The sequence below is a fragment of the Bubalus kerabau genome, chromosome 14, assembly GCF_029407905.1.
Source record: "Bubalus kerabau isolate K-KA32 ecotype Philippines breed swamp buffalo chromosome 14, PCC_UOA_SB_1v2, whole genome shotgun sequence".
NCBI classification, from domain to species: Eukaryota; Metazoa; Chordata; class Mammalia; order Artiodactyla; family Bovidae; genus Bubalus; species Bubalus kerabau.
In genome coordinates this window covers 840063-862102 of record NC_073637.1, presented here as the reverse complement: position 1 = coordinate 862102, position 22040 = coordinate 840063, and the positions used below count along the sequence as shown (strand labels likewise).

Below are 22040 nucleotides of genomic sequence, written 5' to 3'. Positions count from 1 at the left end.
TATGGTTCAGCAGTCCCACTCCCAGGCATAGATCCACCCCCAGTCCAAGCCAACAAGCTAGATGCCCCGTTTGGGCACATCGATCTGTGCGCGCGCTCGCATGCGCATGCGCGATCGCCTGCGAGGCTGGGGGTGGGGCGGGGGCTGGGGCTCTGGCTGGAGTCGGTGCAAGCCCCGGGATTGCCTGAGGCAAGCCAAAGGAGCCCCAGAGGGAGACGGGACGGCCGGTCGTCTGGTTTCCTGAAAGCCGAATGCGAATGCGGAGGGGCTCGCGGGCCGCGGGGAGGCAACCCAGGTCTGCAGCGGGAGTCGGGGCCCCGGCCACCCACTCACTCCCCCCGCCCCGGGAGGGGCTGGGGCTGCGGGGGTGGCGGGGGGGCGAGGGGGGTGTGGGTCCAAGAATTGGGACGCGGGGCGGGGGCTAAAGGACCTCTTCTGGTAGGCAAAAAAGCCTCCAGCACCCGGAATTCCCAGGTGGTCTCCCATCCAAGATACTAAACAGGCCCGACCCTGCTTAGCTTCCGAGATCAGACGAGATCGGGCGCCTTCAGGCCGATAGGGCCGGAGACGGACGCGGCCGCCGCGGGGCGCCCTAAGAGCCTTGCGCTTCGCCTCCCTTTCGCTCTGACCTGCAGGTCGGGCCAACGGGCCGCCCCTCTCCTCGGGGGGCCGTGCTGTACTTGAGCCGCACGACCCGCGACCTCACTCCAGCCTGCTGACGCCGGCCCGGCCCCCGAACACCGCCAACACCAGACCAGCAACCGCCTGGCCGGGCCCGGGGGCCCGATGGGCTTCCAGGACCCCCCAGTGACCGGGAGGGCGTGCGTGCGTGCGCGCGGGGCCTGGGGGGTGGGCTGAGGGGTGCGGAGGTCTCGGCGCCCTCCCACCCCCGGCCACTCCAGACCCGGCCGCGCTGGCTGAGCGGGGCCTCCCCGCCCCCCCCCATCCCGTTCGCTGTCCAGGGCCGCGCGACCCCGGAGGTGTCGGTCTTCGGGGCCCGCCGCCTCCCGATCCCCGCGGCCCGGGGGCCTCTGAACCTCCTGCGGGCCTAGGCGCAGCGAATCTTGAGCGCCCAACTTGCCCGGCACCTGCCCGCTGCCCAAACCCACCGGGAGCCACGGAGGCGCGGTCGACCGGAGCGCCTCAGCCCCGCCCCTTTGCCCTACCGAGGCGCCCCCCTTGTCCCCACGCCGCCCGCCAAGCACCCGACCTTCCTGAGAGAGCAGACGAACCACAGGCAGGCACACAGACAGACAGACAGACAGACACACACACACACACGAGTGTGGTCTTTGGAAATACTTCTGTTCGTAGTTGCTGGGTTGAGCCCAACTCTTATAGGACCCATGGAGTGCGGCCCATCAGGCTCCTCTGTCCGTGGCATTTCCCAGGCGAGAATACTGGAGTGGGTTGCCATTACCTTCTCCAGGGGATCTTCCCGACCCAGGGGTCAAACCCGAGTCTCCTGCGGGCGGATGCCTTGCCATCTGAACCAGCACATTGCGAATTCCCTAGGCAAAATACAAAGAAAAGAGCTCGTGTGCTACTAAGTGGAAAGATGATTGAAGAAACAGAAGGTGTCCTTTGTTGGTATCTTGGAATCTTTCTTTAGTTTTCGTTGATTTTTACTCTTAAGGCTACTTGAACAAGGCAAGAGAGAAACCCCAGAACTGAAAAGCAATTGACTTTTTTGAAAGAAACCTGTGCAGGTTAAGCACTCTTCGTTTTTGAGAGATGGTGAAATGCAAAATCTTGATTCAACACATATGACTTTGGTGAACTTTATTTCAAATCTCCATGATGAACCCCTAAGGCGTCCAGGAAGAAAGGAGTAGAGCGGGAGACAAAAAGAGCAACCTTTCCCCTTGGCGCCATCCCAACCAGCTGCTTAGTTCCTTCATCTCATGGACTACCATCTGGGCTTATCTGGTTTGTCTGATTCTTGTTTCGGGGCCCGTTTCTAGTCACAAGGCTGTCAACAGTGGGGGGTGGGGTGGGGGGTGGGGGAAGCCCTTCTTTCCATTCCACATGAGACCCAGTGGACAATCCAGGCCCTGGCCACTGCATAGAGCGTGCAGCAACAATATCAACGGTGATGCTGGTTAACAACGCATATTCCTGGAATCCACTCCATTGGCTACCGAGTGTGTGCGGTGGTGGTCTGGAACCTATACCTGGAAGCTTTCTTGATGATTGCAAATGACACCAAAGTCCGAGGACGATGGAAGATCTTCACGTTTCTGCAAGAGCCACACACCTCCAGAAGGAACCGCAAGACTTGCCTGACATGGTCAAGGTCTAAGTATTGGACTACACGTCGGAAGGTCTCCACCTTTGCTATGGAAGTCAAACGATCTTTCTTGGAAATGAAAATGGATCACACTGAACGTTCACATTCTTCTAGAGCATTTGAAAAGCCCTAAACTGTAGAAATCTGCTGTACGAGTTCCTTGAAAGCAAGAACCCATACTGATGGGTATGTCTTAATGCCTTAGATTGTGCCTTGAATATAGCGTACACATGAACCCAGGAAAGGAAAGAATGGAATCGCCAAATACACAAAGAGATCAAAAGTGCCGAGCCAAGTGACACCTTGAGGCTTCCAAGAACTTTTCTGTCTTTCACACACTAAGTAAATCCTGAGCACCTACGATGAGCTGGGAGGCATGTAATAAGTTTCTGGAACCAGAAGGCGGAGAGAAGCAGACACAGAGTTCCTGCTTTCACTGAGACGAATCTAACGATACATCACAGGCAGATCCTTGGAGAACTTGTCGAGGGGCCTCTACCCTCACCAAAACCTGGGTGTCAGGGAAGGCTTTTCAGAGTAACCATTGCGTTGAGGTCCATAGGTGGAACCTACGTAAACCAGGGTTGAGATGCAGGAAGAATTTCAGGCAGGGAAAACAGCATCCTGGAAGTCTACGTGACCAGGGAAACTTAGGACGTTCAAGAAATGAAAATGCCCTATGGGATGGAAGCCAAAGAGTGCAGAGGGCATTCCAGGGAAAAGACATCCGAGAAGAACGTGAGGAGCAGGCATGAAGGGAATTGGTCGTATCTTCAATATGATGGGAAAATACAAGAGCCATTGGAGCAGGATGGTGAGAGAATTGCATCTGCATTTCCAAACGGTCATCTTGCTCCACGTCACTAATGATTGGAGAGACTCAACTCCAAACGCCAAGGAGGGACCACTTCGCCCGAGTCCGATTGGGCCTCATTGCAATGTCTGTCCATAGCAGATGCTGGAGAAGCTGTGGAGCAAAGGGAACTCTCCTCCACGCTGAGTAGGAATGGGAGTTGGTACAGCCGGGATGGAAAAGAGTATGGAGGTTCGCGAAGGAACTAAACGTAGAAGTAGCCTATGGTTCAGCAGTCCCACTCCCAGGCATAGATCCACCCCCAGTCCAAGCCAACAAGCTAGATGCCCCGTTTGGGCACATCGATCTGTGCGCGCGCTCGCATGCGCATGCGCGATCGCCTGCGAGGCTGGGGGTGGGGCGGGGGCTGGGGCTCTGGCCGGAGTCGGTGCAAGCCCCGGGATTGCCTGAGGCAAGCCAAAGGAGCCCCAGAGGGAGACGGGACGGCCGGTCGTCTGGTTTCCTGAAAGCCGAATGCGAATGCGGAGGGGCTCGCGGGCCGCGGGGAGGCAACCCAGGTCTGCAGCGGGAGTCGGGGCCCCGGCCACCCACTCACTCCCCCCGCCCCGGGAGGGGCTGGGGCTGCGGGGGGGGCGGGGGGGCGAGGGGGGTGTGGGTCCAAGAATTGGGACGCGGGGCGGGGGCTAAAGGACCTCTTCTGGTAGGCAAAAAAGCCTCCAGCACCCGGAATTCCCAGGTGGTCTCCCATCCAAGATACTGAACAGGCCCGACCCTGCTTAGCTTCCGAGATCAGACGAGATCGGGCGCCTTCAGGCCGATAGGGCCGGAGACGGGCGCGGCCGCCGCGGGGCGCCCTAAGAGCCTTGCGCTTCGCCTCCCTTTCGCTCTGACCTGCAGGTCGGGCCAACGGGGCCGCCCCTCTCCTCGGGGGGCCGTGCTGTACTTGAGCCACACGACCCGCGACCTCACTCCAGCCTGCTGACGCCGGCCCGGCCCCCGAACACCGCCAACACCAGACCAGCAACCGCCTGGCCGGGCCCGGGGGCCCGATGGGCTTCCAGGACCCCCCAGTGACCGGGAGGGCGTGCGTGCCTGCGCGCGGGGCCTGGGGGGTGGGCTGAGGGGTGCGGAGGTCTCGGCGCCCTCCCACCCCCGGCCACTCCAGACCCGGCCGCGCTGGCTGAGCGGGGCCTCCCCCCCCCCCCCATCCCGTTCGCTGTCCAGGGCCGCGCGACCCCGGAGGTGTCGGTCTTCGGGGCCCGCCGCCTCCCGATCCCCGCGGCCCGGGGGCCTCTGAACCTCCTGCGGGCCTAGGCGCAGCGAATCTTGAGCGCCCAACTTGCCCGGCACCTGCCCGCTGCCCAAACCCACCGGGAGCCACGGAGGCGCGGTCGACCGGAGCGCCTCAGCCCCGCCCCTTTGCCCTACCGAGGCGCCCCCCTTGTCCCCACGCCGCCCGCCAAGCACCCGACCTTCCTGAGAGAGCAGACGAACCACAGGCAGGCACACAGACAGACAGACAGACAGACACACACACACACACACACGAGTGTGGTCTTTGGAAATACTTCTGTTCGTAGTTGCTGGGTTGAGCCCAACTCTTATAGGACCCATGGAGTGCGGCCCATCAGGCTCCTCTGTCCGTGGCATTTCCCAGGCGAGAATACTGGAGTGGGTTGCCATTACCTTCTCCAGGGGATCTTCCCGACCCAGGGGTCAAACCCGAGTCTCCTGCGGGCGGATGCCTTGCCATCTGAACCAGCACATTGCGAATTCCCTAGGCAAAATACAAAGAAAAGAGCTCGTGTGCTACTAAGTGGAAAGATGATTGAAGAAACAGAAGGTGTCCTTTGTTGGTATCTTGGAATCTTTCTTTAGTTTTCGTTGATTTTTACTCTTAAGGCTACTTGAACAAGGCAAGAGAGAAACCCCAGAACTGAAAAGCAATTGACTTTTTTGAAAGAAACCTGTGCAGGTTAAGCACTCTTCGTTTTTGAGAGATGGTGAAATGCAAACTCTTGATTCAACACATATGACTTTGGTGAACTTTATTTCAAATCTCCATGATGAACCCCTAAGGCGTCCAGGAAGAAAGGAGTAGAGCGGGAGACAAAAAGAGCAACCTTTCCCCTTGGCGCCATCCCAACCAGCTGCTTAGTTCCTTCATCTCATGGACTACCATCTGGGCTTATCTGGTTTGTCTGATTCTTGTTTCGGGGCCCGTTTCTAGTCACAAGGCTGTCAACAGTGGGGGGTGGGGTGGGGGGTGGGGGAAGCCCTTCTTTCCATTCCACATGAGACCCAGTGGACAATCCAGGCCCTGGCCACTGCATAGAGCGTGCAGCAACAATATCAACGGTGATGCTGGTTAACAACGCATATTCCTGGAATCCACTCCGTTGGCTACCGAGTGTGTGCGGTGGTGGTCTGGAACCTATACCTGGAAGCTTTCTTGATGATTGCAAATGACACCAAAGTCCGAGGACGATGGAAGATCTTCACGTTTCTGCAAGAGCCACACACCTCCAGAAGGAACCGCAAGACTTGCCTGACATGGTCAAGGTCTAAGTATTGGACTACACGTCGGAAGGTCTCCACCTTTGCTATGGAAGTCAAACGATCTTTCTTGGAAATGAAAATGGATCACACTGAACGTTCACATTCTTCTAGAGCATTTGAAAAGCCCTAAACTGTAGAAATCTGCTGTACGAGTTCCTTGAAAGCAAGAACCCATACTGATGGATATGTCTTAATGCCTTAGATTTTGCCTTGAATATAGGGTACACATGAACCCAGGAAAGGAAAGAATGGAATCGCCAAATACACAAAGAGATCAAAAGTGCCGAGCCAAGTGACACCTTGAGGCTTCCAAGAACTTTTCTGTCTTTCACACACTAAGTAAATCCTGAGCACCTACGATGAGCTGGGAGGCATGTAATAAGTTTCTGGAACTAGAAGGCGGAGAGAAGCAGACACAGAGTTCCTGCTTTCACTGAGACGAATCTAACGATACATCACAGGCAGATCCTTGGAGAACTTGTCGAGGGGCCTCTACCCTCACCAAAACCTGGGTGTCAGGGAAGGCTTTTCAGAGTAACCATTGCGTTGAGGTCCATAGGTGGAACCTACGTAAACCAGGGTTGAGATGCAGGAAGAATTTCAGGCAGGGAAAACAGCATCCTGGAAGTCTACGTGACCAGGGAAACTTAGGACGTTCAAGAAATGAAAATGCCCTATGGGATGGAAGCCAAAGAGTGCAGAGGGCATTCCAGGGACAAGACATCCGAGAAGAACGTGAGGAGCAGGCATGAAGGGAATTGGTCGTATCTTCAATATGATGGGAAAATACAAGAGCCGTTGGAGCAGGATGGTGACAGAATTGCATCTGCATTTCCAAACGGTCATCTTGCTCCACATCACTAATGATTGGAGAGACTCAACTCCAAACGCCAAGGAGGGACCACTTCGCCCGAGTCCGATTGGGCCTCATTGCAATGTCTGTCCTTAGCAGATGCTGGAGAAGCTGTGGAGCAAAGGGAACTCTCCTCCACGCTGAGTAGGAATGGGAGTTGGTACAGCCGGGATGGAAAAGAGTATGGAGGTTCGCGAAGGAACTAAACGTAGAAGTAGCCTATGGTTCAGCAGTCCCACTCCCAGGCATAGATCCACCCCCAGTCCAAGCCAACAAGCTAGATGCCCCGTTTGGGCACATCGATCTGTGCGCGCGCTCGCATGCGCATGCGCGATCGCCTGCGAGGCTGGGGGTGGGGCGGGGGCTGGGGCTCTGGCTGGAGTCGGTGCAAGCCCCGGGATTGCCTGAGGCAAGCCAAAGGAGCCCCAGAGGGAGACGGGACGGCCGGTCGTCTGGTTTCCTGAAAGCCGAATGCGAATGCGGAGGGGCTCGCGGGCCGCGGGGAGGCAACCCAGGTCTGCAGCGGGAGTCGGGGCCCCGGCCACCCACTCACTCCCCCCGCCCCGGGAGGGGCTGGGGCTGCGGGGGTGGCGGGGGGGCGAGGGGGGTGTGGGTCCAAGAATTGGGACGCGGGGCGGGGGCTAAAGGACCTCTTCTGGTAGGCAAAAAAGCCTCCAGCACCCGGAATTCCCAGGTGGTCTCCCATCCAAGATACTGAACAGGCCCGACCCTGCTTAGCTTCCGAGATCAGACGAGATCGGGCGCCTTCAGGCCGATAGGGCCGGAGACGGACGCGGCCGCCGCGGGGCGCCCTAAGAGCCTTGCGCTTCGCCTCCCTTTCGCTCTGACCTGCAGGTCGGGCCAACGGGCCGCCCCTCTCCTCGGGGGGCCGTGCTGTACTTGAGCCGCACGACCCGCGACCTCACTCCAGCCTGCTGACGCCGGCCCGGCCCCCGAACACCGCCAACACCAGACCAGCAACCGCCTGGCCGGGCCCGGGGGCCCGATGGGCTTCCAGGACCCCCCAGTGACCGGGAGGGCGTGCGTGCGTGCGCGCGGGGCCTGGGGGGTGGGCTGAGGGGTGCGGAGGTCTCGGCGCCCTCCCACCCCCGGCCACTCCAGACCCGGCCGCGCTGGCTGAGCGGGGCCTCCCCCCCCCCCCCATCCCGTTCGCTGTCCAGGGCCGCGCGACCCCGGAGGTGTCGGTCTTCGGGGCCCGCCGCCTCCCGATCCCCGCGGCCCGGGGGCCTCTGAACCTCCTGCGGGCCTAGGCGCAGCGAATCTTGAGCGCCCAACTTGCCCGGCACCTGCCCGCTGCCCAAACCCACCGGGAGCCACGGAGGCGCGGTCGACCGGAGCGCCTCAGCCCCGCCCCTTTGCCCTACCGAGGCGCCCCCCTTGTCCCCACGCCGCCCGCCAAGCACCCGACCTTCCTGAGAGAGCAGACGAACCACAGGCAGGCACACAGACAGACAGACAGACAGACACACACACACACACGAGTGTGGTCTTTGGAAATACTTCTGTTCGTAGTTGCTGGGTTGAGCCCAACTCTTATAGGACCCATGGAGTGCGGCCCATCAGGCTCCTCTGTCCGTGGCATTTCCCAGGCGAGAATACTGGAGTGGGTTGCCATTACCTTCTCCAGGGGATCTTCCCGACCCAGGGATCAAACCCGAGTCTCCTGCGGGCGGATGCCTTGCCATCTGAACCAGCACATTGCGAATTCCCTAGGCAAAATACAAAGAAAAGAGCTCATGTGCTACTAAGTGGAAAGGTGATTGAAGAAACAGAAGGTGTCCTTTGTTGGTATCTTGGAATCTTTCTTTAGTTTTCGTTGATTTTTACTCTTAAGGCTACTTGAACAAGGCAAGAGAGAAACCCCAGAACTGAAAAGCAATTGACTTTTTTGAAAGAAACCTGTGCAGGTTAAGCACTCTTCGTTTTTGAGAGATGGTGAAATGCAAAATCTTGATTCAACACATATGACTTTGGTGAACTTTATTTCAAATCTCCATGATGAACCCCTAAGGCGTCCAGGAAGAAAGGAGTAGAGCGGGAGACAAAAAGAGCAACCTTTCCCCTTGGCGCCATCCCAACCAGCTGCTTAGTTCCTTCATCTCATGGACTACCATCTGGGCTTATCTGGTTTGTCTGATTCTTGTTTCGGGGCCCGTTTCTAGTCACAAGGCTGTCAACAGTGGGGGGTGGGGTGGGGGGTGGGGGAAGCCCTTCTTTCCATTCCACATGAGACCCAGTGGACAATCCAGGCTCTGGCCACTGCATAGAGCGTGCAGCAACAATATCAACGGTGATGCTGGTTAACAACGCATATTCCTGGAATCCACTCCGTTGGCTACTGAGTGTGTGCGGTGGTGGTCTGGAACCTATACCTGGAAGCTTTCTTGATGATTGCAAATGACACCAAAGTCCGAGGACGATGGAAGATCTTCACGTTTCTGCAAGAGCCACACACCTCCAGAAGGAACCGCAAGACTTGCCTGACATGGTCAAGGTCTAAGTATTGGACTACACGTCGGAAGGTCTCCACCTTTGCTATGGAAGTCAAACGATCTTTCTTGGAAATGAAAATGGATCACACTGAACGTTCACATTCTTCTAGAGCATTTGAAAAGCCCTAAACTGTAGAAATCTGCTGTACGAGTTCCTTGAAAGCAAGAACCCATACTGATGGGTATGTCTTAATGCCTTAGATTGTGCCTTGAATATAGCGTACACATGAACCCAGGAAAGGAAAGAATGGAATCGCCAAATACACAAAGAGATCAAAAGTGCCGAGCCAAGTGACACCTTGAGGCTTCCAAGAACTTTTCTGTCTTTCACACACTAAGTAAATCCTGAGCACCTACGATGAGCTGGGAGGCATGTAATAAGTTTCTGGAACCAGAAGGCGGAGAGAAGCAGACACAGACTTCCTGCTTTCACTGAGACGAATCTAACGATACATCACAGGCAGATCCTTGGAGAACTTGTCGAGGGGCCTCTACCCTCACCAAAACCTGGGTGTCAGGGAAGGCTTTTCAGAGTAACCATTGCGTTGAGGTCCATAGGTGGAACCTACGTAAACCAGGGTTGAGATGCAGGAAGAATTTCAGGCAGGGAAAACAGCATCCTGGAAGTCTACGTGACCAGGGAAACTTAGGACGTTCAAGAAATGAAAATGCCCTATGGGATGGAAGCCAAAGAGTGCAGAGGGCATTCCAGGGAAAAGACATCCGAGAAGAACGTGAGGAGCAGGCATGAAGGGAATTGGTCGTATCTTCAATATGATGGGAAAATACAAGAGCCATTGGAGCAGGATGGTGAGAGAATTGCATCTGCATTTCCAAACGGTCATCTTGCTCCACGTCACTAATGATTGGAGAGACTCAACTCCAAACGCCAAGGAGGGACCACTTCGCCCGAGTCCGATTGGGCCTCATTGCAATGTCTGTCCATAGCAGATGCTGGAGAAGCTGTGGAGCAAAGGGAACTCTCCTCCACGCTGAGTAGGAATGGGAGTTGGTACAGCCGGGATGGAAAAGAGTATGGAGGTTCGCGAAGGAACTAAACGTAGAAGTAGCCTATGGTTCAGCAGTCCCACTCCCAGGCATAGATCCACCCCCAGTCCAAGCCAACAAGCTAGATGCCCCGTTTGGGCACATCGATCTGTGCGCGCGCTCGCATGCGCATGCGCGATCGCCTGCGAGGCTGGGGGTGGGGCGGGGGCTGGGGCTCTGGCCGGAGTCGGTGCAAGCCCCGGGATTGCCTGAGGCAAGCCAAAGGAGCCCCAGAGGGAGACGGGACGGCCGGTCGTCTGGTTTCCTGAAAGCCGAATGCGAATGCGGAGGGGCTCGCGGGCCGCGGGGAGGCAACCCAGGTCTGCAGCGGGAGTCGGGGCCCCGGCCACCCACTCACTCCCCCCGCCCCGGGAGGGGCTGGGGCTGCGGGGGGGGCGGGGGGGCGAGGGGGGTGTGGGTCCAAGAATTGGGATGCGGGGCGGGGGCTAAAGGACCTCTTCTGGTAGGCAAAAAAGCCTCCAGCACCCGGAATTCCCAGGTGGTCTCCCATCCAAGATACTGAACAGGCCCGACCCTGCTTAGCTTCCGAGATCAGACGAGATCGGGCGCCTTCAGGCCGATAGGGCCGGAGACGGGCGCGGCCGCCGCGGGGCGCCCTAAGAGCCTTGCGCTTCGCCTCCCTTTCGCTCTGACCTGCAGGTCGGGCCAACGGGGCCGCCCCTCTCCTCGGGGGGCCGTGCTGTACTTGAGCCACACGACCCGCGACCTCACTCCAGCCTGCTGACGCCGGCCCGGCCCCCGAACACCGCCAACACCAGACCAGCAACCGCCTGGCCGGGCCCGGGGGCCCGATGGGCTTCCAGGACCCCCCAGTGACCGGGAGGGCGTGCGTGCGTGCGCGCGGGGCCTGGGGGGTGGGCTGAGGGGTGCGGAGGTCTCGGCGCCCTCCCACCCCCGGCCACTCCAGACCCGGCCGCGCTGGCTGAGCGGGGCCTCCCCCCCCCCCCCATCCCGTTCGCTGTCCAGGGCCGCGCGACCCCGGAGGTGTCGGTCTTCGGGGCCCGCCGCCTCCCGATCCCCGCGGCCCGGGGGCCTCTGAACCTCCTGCGGGCCTAGGCGCAGCGAATCTTGAGCGCCCAACTTGCCCGGCACCTGCCCGCTGCCCAAACCCACCGGGAGCCACGGAGGCGCGGTCGACCGGAGCGCCTCAGCCCCGCCCCTTTGCCCTACCGAGGCGCCCCCCTTGTCCCCACGCCGCCCGCCAAGCACCCGACCTTCCTGAGAGAGCAGACGAACCACAGGCAGGCACACAGACAGACAGACAGACAGACACACACACACACACACACGAGTGTGGTCTTTGGAAATACTTCTGTTCGTAGTTGCTGGGTTGAGCCCAACTCTTATAGGACCCATGGAGTGCGGCCCATCAGGCTCCTCTGTCCGTGGCATTTCCCAGGCGAGAATACTGGAGTGGGTTGCCATTACCTTCTCCAGGGGATCTTCCCGACCCAGGGGTCAAACCCGAGTCTCCTGCGGGCGGATGCCTTGCCATCTGAACCAGCACATTGCGAATTCCCTAGGCAAAATACAAAGAAAAGAGCTCGTGTGCTACTAAGTGGAAAGATGATTGAAGAAACAGAAGGTGTCCTTTGTTGGTATCTTGGAATCTTTCTTTAGTTTTCGTTGATTTTTACTCTTAAGGCTACTTGAACAAGGCAAGAGAGAAACCCCAGAACTGAAAAGCAATTGACTTTTTTGAAAGAAACCTGTGCAGGTTAAGCACTCTTCGTTTTTGAGAGATGGTGAAATGCAAAATCTTGATTCAACACATATGACTTTGGTGAACTTTATTTCAAATCTCCATGATGAACCCCTAAGGCGTCCAGGAAGTAAGGAGTAGAGCGGGAGACAAAAAGAGCAACCTTTCCCCTTGGCGCCATCCCAACCAGCTGCTTAGTTCCTTCATCTCATGGACTACCATCTGGGCTTATCTGGTTTGTCTGATTCTTGTTTCGGGGCCCGTTTCTAGTCACAAGGCTGTCAACAGTGGGGGGTGGGGTGGGGGGTGGGGGAAGCCCTTCTTTCCATTCCACATGAGACCCAGTGGACAATCCAGGCCCTGGCCACTGCATAGAGCGTGCAGCAACAATATCAACGGTGATGCTGGTTAACAACGCATATTCCTGGAATCCACTCCGTTGGCTACCGAGTGTGTGCGGTGGTGGTCTGGAACCTATACCTGGAAGCTTTCTTGATGATTGCAAATGACACCAAAGTCCGAGGACGATGGAAGATCTTCACGTTTCTGCAAGAGCCACACACCTCCAGAAGGAACCGCAAGACTTGCCTGACATGGTCAAGGTCTAAGTATTGGACTACACGTCGGAAGGTCTCCACCTTTGCTATGGAAGTCAAACGATCTTTCTTGGAAATGAAAATGGATCACACTGAACGTTCACATTCTTCTAGAGCATTTGAAAAGCCCTAAACTGTAGAAATCTGCTGTACGAGTTCCTTGAAAGCAAGAACCCATACTGATGGATATGTCTTAATGCCTTAGATTGTGCCTTGAATATAGGGTACACATGAACCCAGGAAAGGAAAGAATGGAATCGCCAAATACACAAAGAGATCAAAAGTGCCGAGCCAAGTGACACCTTGAGGCTTCCAAGAACTTTTCTGTCTTTCACACACTAAGTAAATCCTGAGCACCTACGATGAGCTGGGAGGCATGTAATAAGTTTCTGGAACTAGAAGGCGGAGAGAAGCAGACACAGAGTTCCTGCTTTCACTGAGACGAATCTAACGATACATCACAGGCAGATCCTTGGAGAACTTGTCGAGGGGCCTCTACCCTCACCAAAACCTGGGTGTCAGGGAAGGCTTTTCAGAGTAACCATTGCGTTGAGGTCCATAGGTGGAACCTACGTAAACCAGGGTTGAGATGCAGGAAGAATTTCAGGCAGGGAAAACAGCATCCTGGAAGTCTACGTGACCAGGGAAACTTAGGACGTTCAAGAAATGAAAATGCCCTATGGGATGGAAGCCAAAGAGTGCAGAGGGCATTCCAGGGAAAAGACATCCGAGAAGAACGTGAGGAGCAGGCATGAAGGGAATTGGTCGTATCTTCAATATGATGGGAAAATACAAGAGCCGTTGGAGCAGGATGGTGACAGAATTGCATCTGCATTTCCAAACGGTCATCTTGCTCCACATCACTAATGATTGGAGAGACTCAACTCCAAACGCCAAGGAGGGACCACTTCGCCCGAGTCCGATTGGGCCTCATTGCAATGTCTGTCCTTAGCAGATGCTGGAGAAGCTGTGGAGCAAAGGGAACTCTCCTCCACGCTGAGTAGGAATGGGAGTTGGTACAGCCGGGATGGAAAAGAGTATGGAGGTTCGCGAAGGAACTAAACGTAGAAGTAGCCTATGGTTCAGCAGTCCCACTCCCAGGCATAGATCCACCCCCAGTCCAAGCCAACAAGCTAGATGCCCCGTTTGGGCACATCGATCTGTGCGCGCGCTCGCATGCGCATGCGCGATCGCCTGCGAGGCTGGGGGTGGGGCGGGGGCTGGGGCTCTGGCTGGAGTCGGTGCAAGCCCCGGGATTGCCTGAGGCAAGCCAAAGGAGCCCCAGAGGGAGACGGGACGGCCGGTCGTCTGGTTTCCTGAAAGCCGAATGCGAATGCGGAGGGGCTCGCGGGCCGCGGGGAGGCAACCCAGGTCTGCAGCGGGAGTCGGGGCCCCGGCCACCCACTCACTCCCCCCGCCCCGGGAGGGGCTGGGGCTGCGGGGGTGGCGGGGGGGCGAGGGGGGTGTGGGTCCAAGAATTGGGACGCGGGGCGGGGGCTAAAGGACCTCTTCTGGTAGGCAAAAAAGCCTCCAGCACCCGGAATTCCCAGGTGGTCTCCCATCCAAGATACTAAACAGGCCCGACCCTGCTTAGCTTCCGAGATCAGACGAGATCGGGCGCCTTCAGGCCGATAGGGCCGGAGACGGACGCGGCCGCCGCGGGGCGCCCTAAGAGCCTTGCGCTTCGCCTCCCTTTCGCTCTGACCTGCAGGTCGGGCCAACGGGCCGCCCCTCTCCTCGGGGGGCCGTGCTGTACTTGAGCCGCACGACCCGCGACCTCACTCCAGCCTGCTGACGCCGGCCCGGCCCCCGAACACCGCCAACACCAGACCAGCAACCGCCTGGCCGGGCCCGGGGGCCCGATGGGCTTCCAGGACCCCCCAGTGACCGGGAGGGCGTGCGTGCGTGCGCGCGGGGCCTGGGGGGTGGGCTGAGGGGTGCGGAGGTCTCGGCGCCCTCCCACCCCCGGCCACTCCAGACCCGGCCGCGCTGGCTGAGCGGGGCCTCCCCCCCCCCCCATCCCGTTCGCTGTCCAGGGCCGCGCGACCCCGGAGGTGTCGGTCTTCGGGGCCCGCCGCCTCCCGATCCCCGCGGCCCGGGGGCCTCTGAACCTCCTGCGGGCCTAGGCGCAGCGAATCTTGAGCGCCCAACTTGCCCGGCACCTGCCCGCTGCCCAAACCCACCGGGAGCCACGGAGGCGCGGTCGACCGGAGCGCCTCAGCCCCGCCCCTTTGCCCTACCGAGGCGCCCCCCTTGTCCCCACGCCGCCCGCCAAGCACCCGACCTTCCTGAGAGAGCAGACGAACCACAGGCAGGCACACAGACAGACAGACAGACACACACACACACACACACACGAGTGTGGTCTTTGGAAATACTTCTGTTCGTAGTTGCTGGGTTGAGCCCAACTCTTATAGGACCCATGGAGTGCGGCCCATCAGGCTCCTCTGTCCGTGGCATTTCCCAGGCGAGAATACTGGAGTGGGTTGCCATTACCTTCTCCAGGGGATCTTCCCGACCCAGGGATCAAACCCGAGTCTCCTGCGGGCGGATGCCTTGCCATCTGAACCAGCACATTGCGAATTCCCTAGGCAAAATACAAAGAAAAGAGCTCATGTGCTACTAAGTGGAAAGGTGATTGAAGAAACAGAAGGTGTCCTTTGTTGGTATCTTGGAATCTTTCTTTAGTTTTCGTTGATTTTTACTCTTAAGGCTACTTGAACAAGGCAAGAGAGAAACCCCAGAACTGAAAAGCAATTGACTTTTTTGAAAGAAACCTGTGCAGGTTAAGCACTCTTCGTTTTTGAGAGATGGTGAAATGCAAAATCTTGATTCAACACATATGACTTTGGTGAACTTTATTTCAAATCTCCATGATGAACCCCTAAGGCGTCCAGGAAGAAAGGAGTAGAGCGGGAGACAAAAAGAGCAACCTTTCCCCTTGGCGCCATCCCAACCAGCTGCTTAGTTCCTTCATCTCATGGACTACCATCTGGGCTTATCTGGTTTGTCTGATTCTTGTTTCGGGGCCCGTTTCTAGTCACAAGGCTGTCAACAGTGGGGGGTGGGGTGGGGGGTGGGGGAAGCCCTTCTTTCCATTCCACATGAGACCCAGTGGACAATCCAGGCTCTGGCCACTGCATAGAGCGTGCAGCAACAATATCAACGGTGATGCTGGTTAACAACGCATATTCCTGGAATCCACTCCGTTGGCTACTGAGTGTGTGCGGTGGTGGTCTGGAACCTATACCTGGAAGCTTTCTTGATGATTGCAAATGACACCAAAGTCCGAGGACGATGGAAGATCTTCACGTTTCTGCAAGAGCCACACACCTCCAGAAGGAACCGCAAGACTTGCCTGACATGGTCAAGGTCTAAGTATTGGACTACACGTCGGAAGGTCTCCACCTTTGCTATGGAAGTCAAACGATCTTTCTTGGAAATGAAAATGGATCACACTGAACGTTCACATTCTTCTAGAGCATTTGAAAAGCCCTAAACTGTAGAAATCTGCTGTACGAGTTCCTTGAAAGCAAGAACCCATACTGATGGATATGTCTTAATGCCTTAGATTGTGCCTTGAATATAGGGTACACATGAACCCAGGAAAGGAAAGAATGGAATCGCCAAATACACAAAGAGATCAAAAGTGCCGAGCCAAGTGACACCTTGAGGCTTCCAAGAACTTTTCTGTCTTTCACACACTAAGTAAATCCTGAGCACCTACGATGAGCTGGGAGGCATGTAATAAGTTTCTGGAACTAGAAGGCGGAGAGAAGCAGACACAGAGTTCCTGCTTTCACTGAGACGAATCTAACGATACATCACAGGCAGATCCTTGGAGAACTTGTCGAGGGGCCTCTACCCTCACCAAAACCTGGGTGTCAGGGAAGGCTTTTCAGAGTAACCATTGCGTTGAGGTCCATAGGTGGAACCTACGTAAACCAGGGTTGAGATGCAGGAAGAATTTCAGGCAGGGAAAACAGCATCCTGGAAGTCTACGTGACCAGGGAAACTTAGGACGTTCAAGAAATGAAAATGCCCTATGGGATGGAAGCCAAAGAGTGCAGAGGGCATTCCAGGGAAAAGACATCCGAGAAGAACGTGAGGAGCAGGCATGAAGGGAATTGGTCGTATCTTCAATATGATGGGAAAATACAAGAGCCGTTGGAGCAGGATGGTGACAGAATTGCATCTGCATTTCCAAACGGTCATCTTGCTCCACATCACTAATGATTGGAGAGACTCAACTCCAAACGCCAAGGAGGGACCACTTCGCCCGAGTCCGATTGGGCCTCATTGCAATGTCTGTCCTTAGCAGATGCTGGAGAAGCTGTGGAGCAAAGGGAACTCTCCTCCACGCTGAGTAGGAATGGGAGTTGGTACAGCCGGGATGGAAAAGAGTATGGAGGTTCGCGAAGGAACTAAACGTAGAAGTAGCCTATGGTTCAGCAGTCCCACTCCCAGGCATAGATCCACCCCCAGTCCAAGCCAACAAGCTAGATGCCCCGTTTGGGCACATCGATCTGTGCGCGCGCTCGCATGCGCATGCGCGATCGCCTGCGAGGCTGGGGGTGGGGCGGGGGCTGGGGCTCTGGCTGGAGTCGGTGCAAGCCCCGGGATTGCCTGAGGCAAGCCAAAGGAGCCCCAGAGGGAGACGGGACGGCCGGTCGTCTGGTTTCCTGAAAGCCGAATGCGAATGCGGAGGGGCTCGCGGGCCGCGGGGAGGCAACCCAGGTCTGCAGCGGGAGTCGGGGCCCCGGCCACCCACTCACTCCCCCCGCCCCGGGAGGGGCTGGGGCTGCGGGGGTGGCGGGGGGGCGAGGGGGGTGTGGGTCCAAGAATTGGGACGCGGGGCGGGGGCTAAAGGACCTCTTCTGGTAGGCAAAAAAGCCTCCAGCACCCGGAATTCCCAGGTGGTCTCCCATCCAAGATACTAAACAGGCCCGACCCTGCTTAGCTTCCGAGATCAGACGAGATCGGGCGCCTTCAGGCCGATAGGGCCGGAGACGGACGCGGCCGCCGCGGGGCGCCCTAAGAGCCTTGCGCTTCGCCTCCCTTTCGCTCTGACCTGCAGGTCGGGCCAACGGGCCGCCCCTCTCCTCGGGGGGCCGTGCTGTACTTGAGCCGCACGACCCGCGACCTCACTCCAGCCTGCTGACGCCGGCCCGGCCCCCGAACACCGCCAACACCAGACCAGCAACCGCCTGGCCGGGCCCGGGGGCCCGATGGGCTTCCAGGACCCCCCAGTGACCGGGAGGGCGTGCGTGCGTGCGCGCGGGGCCTGGGGGGTGGGCTGAGGGGTGCGGAGGTCTCGGCGCCCTCCCACCCCCGGCCACTCCAGACCCGGCCGCGCTGGCTGAGCGGGGCCTCCCCCCCCCCCCCATCCCGTTCGCTGTCCAGGGCCGCGCGACCCCGGAGGTGTCGGTCTTCGGGGCCCGCCGCCTCCCGATCCCCGCGGCCCGGGGGCCTCTGAACCTCCTGCGGGCCTAGGCGCAGCGAATCTTGAGCGCCCAACTTGCCCGGCACCTGCCCGCTGCCCAAACCCACCGGGAGCCACGGAGGCGCGGTCGACCGGAGCGCCTCAGCCCCGCCCCTTTGCCCTACCGAGGCGCCCCCCTTGTCCCCACGCCGCCCGCCAAGCACCCGACCTTCCTGAGAGAGCAGACGAACCACAGGCAGGCACACAGACAGACAGACAGACACACACACACACACACACACACACGAGTGTGGTCTTTGGAAATACTTCTGTTCGTAGTTGCTGGGTTGAGCCCAACTCTTATAGGACCCATGGAGTGCGGCCCATCAGGCTCCTCTGTCCGTGGCATTTCCCAGGCGAGAATACTGGAGTGGGTTGCCATTACCTTCTCCAGGGGATCTTCCCGACCCAGGGATCAAACCCGAGTCTCCTGCGGGCGGATGCCTTGCCATCTGAACCAGCACATTGCGAATTCCCTAGGCAAAATACAAAGAAAAGAGCTCATGTGCTACTAAGTGGAAAGGTGATTGAAGAAACAGAAGGTGTCCTTTGTTGGTATCTTGGAATCTTTCTTTAGTTTTCGTTGATTTTTACTCTTAAGGCTACTTGAACAAGGCAAGAGAGAAACCCCAGAACTGAAAAGCAATTGACTTTTTTGAAAGAAACCTGTGCAGGTTAAGCACTCTTCGTTTTTGAGAGATGGTGAAATGCAAAATCTTGATTCAACACATATGACTTTGGTGAACTTTATTTCAAATCTCCATGATGAACCCCTAAGGCGTCCAGGAAGAAAGGAGTAGAGCGGGAGACAAAAAGAGCAACCTTTCCCCTTGGCGCCATCCCAACCAGCTGCTTAGTTCCTTCATCTCATGGACTACCATCTGGGCTTATCTGGTTTGTCTGATTCTTGTTTCGGGGCCCGTTTCTAGTCACAAGGCTGTCAACAGTGGGGGGTGGGGTGGGGGGTGGGGGAAGCCCTTCTTTCCATTCCACATGAGACCCAGTGGACAATCCAGGCTCTGGCCACTGCATAGAGCGTGCAGCAACAATATCAACGGTGATGCTGGTTAACAACGCATATTCCTGGAATCCACTCCGTTGGCTACTGAGTGTGTGCGGTGGTGGTCTGGAACCTATACCTGGAAGCTTTCTTGATGATTGCAAATGACACCAAAGTCCGAGGACGATGGAAGATCTTCACGTTTCTGCAAGAGCCACACACCTCCAGAAGGAACCGCAAGACTTGCCTGACATGGTCAAGGTCTAAGTATTGGACTACACGTCGGAAGGTCTCCACCTTTGCTATGGAAGTCAAACGATCTTTCTTGGAAATGAAAATGGATCACACTGAACGTTCACATTCTTCTAGAGCATTTGAAAAGCCCTAAACTGTAGAAATCTGCTGTACGAGTTCCTTGAAAGCAAGAACCCATACTGATGGATATGTCTTAATGCCTTAGATTGTGCCTTGAATATAGGGTACACATGAACCCAGGAAAGGAAAGAATGGAATCGCCAAATACACAAAGAGATCAAAAGTGCCGAGCCAAGTGACACCTTGAGGCTTCCAAGAACTTTTCTGTCTTTCACACACTAAGTAAATCCTGAGCACCTACGATGAGCTGGGAGGCATGTAATAAGTTTCTGGAACTAGAAGGCGGAGAGAAGCAGACACAGAGTTCCTGCTTTCACTGAGACGAATCTAACGATACATCACAGGCAGATCCTTGGAGAACTTGTCGAGGGGCCTCTACCCTCACCAAAACCTGGGTGTCAGGGAAGGCTTTTCAGAGTAACCATTGCGTTGAGGTCCATAGGTGGAACCTACGTAAACCAGGGTTGAGATGCAGGAAGAATTTCAGGCAGGGAAAACAGCATCCTGGAAGTCTACGTGACCAGGGAAACTTAGGACGTTCAAGAAATGAAAATGCCCTATGGGATGGAAGCCAAAGAGTGCAGAGGGCATTCCAGGGAAAAGACATCCGAGAAGAACGTGAGGAGCAGGCATGAAGGGAATTGGTCGTATCTTCAATATGATGGGAAAATACAAGAGCCGTTGGAGCAGGATGGTGACAGAATTGCATCTGCATTTCCAAACGGTCATCTTGCTCCACATCACTAATGATTGGAGAGACTCAACTCCAAACGCCAAGGAGGGACCACTTCGCCCGAGTCCGATTGGGCCTCATTGCAATGTCTGTCCTTAGCAGATGCTGGAGAAGCTGTGGAGCAAAGGGAACTCTCCTCCACGCTGAGTAGGAATGGGAGTTGGTACAGCCGGGATGGAAAAGAGTATGGAGGTTCGCGAAGGAACTAAACGTAGAAGTAGCCTATGGTTCAGCAGTCCCACTCCCAGGCATAGATCCACCCCCAGTCCAAGCCAACAAGCTAGATGCCCCGTTTGGGCACATCGATCTGTGCGCGCGCTCGCATGCGCATGCGCGATCGCCTGCGAGGCTGGGGGTGGGGCGGGGGCTGGGGCTCTGGCTGGAGTCGGTGCAAGCCCCGGGATTGCCTGAGGCAAGCCAAAGGAGCCCCAGAGGGAGACGGGACGGCCGGTCGTCTGGTTTCCTGAAAGCCGAATGCGAATGCGGAGGGGCTCGCGGGCCGCGGGGAGGCAACCCAGGTCTGCAGCGGGAGTCGGGGCCCCGGCCACCCACTCACTCCCCCCGCCCCGGGAGGGGCTGGGGCTGCGGGGGTGGCGGGGGGGCGAGGGGGGTGTGGGTCCAAGAATTGGGACGCGGGGCGGGGGCTAAAGGACCTCTTCTGGTAGGCAAAAAAGCCTCCAGCACCCGGAATTCCCAGGTGGTCTCCCATCCAAGATACTAAACAGGCCCGACCCTGCTTAGCTTCCGAGATCAGACGAGATCGGGCGCCTTCAGGCCGATAGGGCCGGAGACGGACGCGGCCGCCGCGGGGCGCCCTAAGAGCCTTGCGCTTCGCCTCCCTTTCGCTCTGACCTGCAGGTCGGGCCAACGGGCCGCCCCTCTCCTCGGGGGGCCGTGCTGTACTTGAGCCGCACGACCCGCGACCTCACTCCAGCCTGCTGACGCCGGCCCGGCCCCCGAACACCGCCAACACCAGACCAGCAACCGCCTGGCCGGGCCCGGGGGCCCGATGGGCTTCCAGGACCCCCCAGTGACCGGGAGGGCGTGCGTGCGTGCGCGCGGGGCCTGGGGGGTGGGCTGAGGGGTGCGGAGGTCTCGGCGCCCTCCCACCCCCGGCCACTCCAGACCCGGCCGCGCTGGCTGAGCGGGGCCTCCCCCCCCCCCCCCATCCCGTTCGCTGTCCAGGGCCGCGCGACCCCGGAGGTGTCGGTCTTCGGGGCCCGCCGCCTCCCGATCCCCGCGGCCCGGGGGCCTCTGAACCTCCTGCGGGCCTAGGCGCAGCGAATCTTGAGCGCCCAACTTGCCCGGCACCTGCCCGCTGCCCAAACCCACCGGGAGCCACGGAGGCGCGGTCGACCGGAGCGCCTCAGCCCCGCCCCTTTGCCCTACCGAGGCGCCCCCCTTGTCCCCACGCCGCCCGCCAAGCACCCGACCTTCCTGAGAGAGCAGACGAACCACAGGCAGGCACACAGACAGACAGACAGACACACACACACACACACACACGAGTGTGGTCTTTGGAAATACTTCTGTTCGTAGTTGCTGGGTTGAGCCCAACTCTTATAGGACCCATGGAGTGCGGCCCATCAGGCTCCTCTGTCCGTGGCATTTCCCAGGCGAGAATACTGGAGTGGGTTGCCATTACCTTCTCCAGGGGATCTTCCCGACCCAGGGATCAAACCCGAGTCTCCTGCGGGCGGATGCCTTGCCATCTGAACCAGCACATTGCGAATTCCCTAGGCAAAATACAAAGAAAAGAGCTCATGTGCTACTAAGTGGAAAGGTGATTGAAGAAACAGAAGGTGTCCTTTGTTGGTATCTTGGAATCTTTCTTTAGTTTTCGTTGATTTTTACTCTTAAGGCTACTTGAACAAGGCAAGAGAGAAACCCCAGAACTGAAAAGCAATTGACTTTTTTGAAAGAAACCTGTGCAGGTTAAGCACTCTTCGTTTTTGAGAGATGGTGAAATGCAAAATCTTGATTCAACACATATGACTTTGGTGAACTTTATTTCAAATCTCCATGATGAACCCCTAAGGCGTCCAGGAAGAAAGG

The 22040-nt window shown here is 57.4% G+C and overlaps 7 pseudogenes; all 7 read right to left on the bottom strand.

Moving 5' to 3' along the window:
• Positions 1-449: 449 nt before the first annotated feature.
• On the bottom strand, positions 450-569 carry LOC129627517 (uncharacterized; annotated as a pseudogene).
• Positions 570-3815: 3246 nt separating this feature from the next.
• LOC129627389 (uncharacterized) lies at positions 3816-3935 on the bottom strand (annotated as a pseudogene).
• Positions 3936-7185: 3250 nt separating this feature from the next.
• LOC129627388 (uncharacterized) lies at positions 7186-7305 on the bottom strand (annotated as a pseudogene).
• A 3245-nt stretch (positions 7306-10550) lies between these two features.
• On the bottom strand, positions 10551-10670 carry LOC129627387 (uncharacterized; annotated as a pseudogene).
• A 3250-nt stretch (positions 10671-13920) lies between these two features.
• Positions 13921-14040, bottom strand: LOC129627516 (uncharacterized; annotated as a pseudogene).
• Positions 14041-17286: 3246 nt separating this feature from the next.
• Positions 17287-17406, bottom strand: LOC129627515 (uncharacterized; annotated as a pseudogene).
• Positions 17407-20657: 3251 nt separating this feature from the next.
• Positions 20658-20777, bottom strand: LOC129627514 (uncharacterized; annotated as a pseudogene).
• Positions 20778-22040: the final 1263 nt, after the last annotated feature.